General features: G+C 37.8%; 1 long non-coding RNA gene across 1 annotated transcript; it reads left to right on the top strand.

Annotated features, from left to right (window-relative positions):
- The first annotated feature begins 1,022 nt into the window (after positions 1 to 1,022).
- On the top strand, positions 1,023 to 2,225 carry LOC140001421 (uncharacterized). The gene is made up of 3 exons (XR_011806640.1): positions 1,023 to 1,140; positions 1,259 to 1,425; positions 1,627 to 2,225. It is a non-coding gene; the product is annotated as an uncharacterized lncRNA (long non-coding RNA).
- The last annotated feature ends 1,853 nt before the right edge of the window (positions 2,226 to 4,078 follow it).

Raw genomic sequence — 4,078 nt, forward strand, 5'->3', positions numbered from 1 at the left:
ATACTAATTGTTAATGAAATTTGAGGAATTGCGAATGGCTTCACAGATCTCCTCCTAATCTGATGAAACAGGCAAGGAATAATACAAAGGGTAAAAAGCCTCAGCATCCTGCTCTCATCAGAGTATTATGGGAAACATGTAAATAAAGAAAACAAATCAGTGCCCAGTTCACACTTCATCAACTGCCTAACAACTTGCAACCAGTTAATTACACACCTTTAAAAGCCATGTACAGGAGAAATGATTCAGAAATAAACTACTATAATGAGAAAGGACAGTACAGAAATACTGATTCCACTAAGGGAATTTTAACCCCTTAAATATGACGATGCCAAATGACTGTACTGTACGGATTAGATGGTTTACAAACGACATATAATAACCACTAATTTACAGTGATTTCTCCTTCATTAGTGTATTGCTACTAAGGATGTTGTGTAATCTCTTCTCTGCAGTTAAAAAGAAGATAAGGATTTACACATTGCACATAAGAACTGAATACTGATATTGAAGACTGCAAAATGCTAATTAATATGAGGTTGAGTTAATTTCACATTCCTGAATATACAGGACTCATGCAGCCTTTAATCCAGGAGCGTTGTAGCTCAGTACATCCAGTTTTGCTATGGCTACTAGTAGGACATGAGCTTCATACGGACTCTGCAAACCCTCAGAAATTGTTGGGCTTTGCTGAGCTTGCTTTATCATGCCTGCAACTCTGTTTTAGTTTGCTTTTTAGAACAATTTTCTAATCATCAGGAGGTTATTGTCTAATATATTTTAATTTTGTGAAAATTTGTATGTGTGTTGTACAGCCATAATTTTTGTATGGACAGTGGTAACAAGCAGTTCCTTGTTAGATTGAAATATTTATGACCCTAACACAATAAGGCAATGCAGAGGAATGCTATGACAGTCACAGTACGACAGGAGTGGGGGGAGGCACAACATGACACTGGAAACTCCAGGGCTATAAACATCAGCAGACAGTTAAAAATACCCTGACCTGGCAGCTGGGGAGAGCCAGCTCTAGGGGTGGCAGAGAACGCAAAGACACCCAGAAAAATCAAGCAAATGACCTAAGCACCCACAGAAATAACAGAAGGGTGAGCATAGCACTGTGGACAGAGTGATGTGGATGTGAGGAAGTTTGTATTTTTTAATTTAATATATTTTTAAAATTTAATAATTTAAACTGTATTTTTATGGTTTTTATTCCTGTAATAGGACTTTTTTCTTCTTCTTCTTCTTCTTGTAGCTATTAGATCTGGACTGATAATTCTTTGATTAGCCTGTCAAGGTTTTACATACCTGATGATAAACTCTTAAGTTTGCAAATCAGGTTTGCTTCCTTTTTTCCCATGACAAGAATCTGAGGGCATCAACCGTTCCTTTGGAAAAGTCAACACACCGAAGCTGACTGTGGTAAATTATTTATCTATTTTATGCCCTTCAGAGATTATATCTGTTTCACTGGCCACAATAAAGATTTCAGGAATAATTTTCCTGTATTTTAACTCCTTTCTTTTTCCCCAGTGGCAAGATCACTGCAGGTTTTATGCTCTGCTGCCTGCCTGACCAATTGGAAGCAAAATCTACTTTATTCTGATCGTGTTTTTTTTTCAGTGTGCATGAGGCATAATAGGAACAATGTGAGACAGTCAAAAGAGTATCAACACTAAGGAGCAGGAAGCTAATTTTATTTGTCCAGAAGTCTCTATACAAGAGCTTTCATACAGTCTAATAATCAACTTTGAAGACGACCCAGGTATGTGCATAGGTATTAACATCAGTCAGGAAGTTTTGGCCTGTGCTCCTGCTGGTATTTGGTAAAAACAGCCCTCAACTAGGTCTGGAAACCTGACACAAGTGGGGTTGTGCTTCCCCTCCCATGGCAGACAACCTGCATGCCTCTGCACCTGAGCGAGTCATCAAGATGTGTTCAGAAGATGCTGAGGGGCTTCTAAAATGTGTTTTACCTGATTTATTTGCAACATCCAGACTTGAATGACATTAATTCTGTCCTAGAGGGACCCTATGTCCTATAAATATAGCTCTGTTATATACATGTGGGTAGGTAACTCCCATGGAATAAAAACTTGCAGCAAAGAAGTGTTTTGGGGAGGAAAAAATAAACTAAAAGCAGTATGTAAGTCCTTATCACAAGCTGTTGTCGGAATCCAGAGATGAGCAAGCATTACGTGCCTAGTAATGTAATAAAATGGAAATGTTTAATAATAAAATAATACTTAAAGGTTTATGGCCACTTTTTTATTTTTATTTTGTTCCCAGTACATTTGGCTTAAGGTTTTATTGTCCTCTTTTGTGCCACAGCATACTTGCCCATGGGCCACAGGTCTTTCAAACTCTAGGTGGGTGACAGAAAGCCTTTCTCAGCAATAGGCATTTAAGTATCAGGCATCTTGATCTTGTGCCTCCAATGATCTTGTATCAAGGTCAGGGGATCACCCTGTAACCCAGATCAGGAAATGAGATAAGAAACACTCACACACATCAGCCCACTTAATTTCAGTGATTTAGTTTGCAGCATAGTCCCCCAAAGCAGCTGTATTAGCATATGGGAATGACCAGAGCCATATCACAGGTGTTTATCTGTGTGTTTATCCAGCCCAGTGTGTCCTCCAACACAAACCTCTTCAGAACAGCATACTCAGTCCTATTCAAAGATTCATTATTTTACTATATGGAGGAAGATTAACAGGCTTACTGACTTTCCATGCTCTTAAAATGCAAAATGAAATAAACCAAGAGAAACAGAATTCACTATATGTGTTTCTAGCATAAAGCCAGTCTTTCTGCAGTCTCCTTTTAAATGTATGCCATGGTACAAAAGTTTCATGAATTGCCAAGAATGATTTAATGCTACTCTCAACTGAAAAGCAATAGAAGAGTTGATTGAGAAGGGCATTCTTTATATTTTTTTTTTCAGCCACTGATGCATCAAAGCATGGAAGTATCAAAACATTTTCAGGAGTTATGTGTTACACTTGAAAGCAAAATAAACTATTCTTTACTTGCAGGTAGTGATGTAACTGCAGTAGTGTAGTCCTGAACTAAACAAAACAAAGGAGACAAGGTATGAATTATCTATAAAAAAGAATATCTGTTAATAAATAAATAAATACATGGTGTGAACATTTGTAATGCATCATTTTCAGACGGTAACTGTACTATCAGCTTTGAGAGATATCATTTTATCTGCAAACAACTGTTAAATAAGAACGGATATTTTCTGCTCCTGGTTTAGTACGTGTGTATCAAAATGAAGAAAGCTGTCAGTAAGTCATCATTTGATCAAGAGGTGTACAGCAAACAAATCTTTAATCAGTATTTAAAAATTGTCATAGAGTCATAGAATCATCTATGTTGGAAAAGACCTTCAAGATTGTCGAGTCCAACCATAAACTTGACCTACCACATCCTCAACTTTGGTTCATGAACAAGTAATTTATGGTGTTGTCTTCTGTGATAATTTTGTGTTGATTCCTGTCTCAAAACATGTGGAAAGACTATTTCACATGTGCAAAAAGACACGGTCTGACTACAGATAACTATGCATTCATACTTTCACAACTGACCTCCAAAGTCAAGGTAATTTTGACTGTAAATACAAACAATTTTATACTTGAATTAAAACAACAACACAATTTTAATAATAAATTACAAGGAAGACTGCACAGTTAGACAAAGGTGTAATGTTACATTACTTCTAAGAACAGCCTGAACAGTAGTAGCATCTCCTAGCATCCATGCTATGGATTCCCTGAGCCAGGGGAAGTTTTTGTGTTTAATATTAAGCCTTAGTGGATTTTCTCTACCACAAATTTGCCCATCTTCTCTTGAAGGTAAGTGAACTGTCTCAGAAATGAGTAGTCAGGCAGAGGGTTGGCCTCTTTTCACAGGTAACTGCTGATAGGACTAGAGGGAATGTCTTAGGTTGGAAATGAGGAGACATTTCTTCTCAGAAAGAGCAGTCAGGCACTCGGACGGGTTGCCCAAGGAGGTGGTGGGGTCACGGTCCCTGGGGGTGTTCAAGGCGAGGTTGGACGTGGTGCTT

The sequence above is a fragment of the Anas platyrhynchos genome, chromosome 1, assembly GCF_047663525.1.
Source record: "Anas platyrhynchos isolate ZD024472 breed Pekin duck chromosome 1, IASCAAS_PekinDuck_T2T, whole genome shotgun sequence".
Lineage (NCBI taxonomy): Eukaryota > Metazoa > Chordata > Aves > Anseriformes > Anatidae > Anas > Anas platyrhynchos.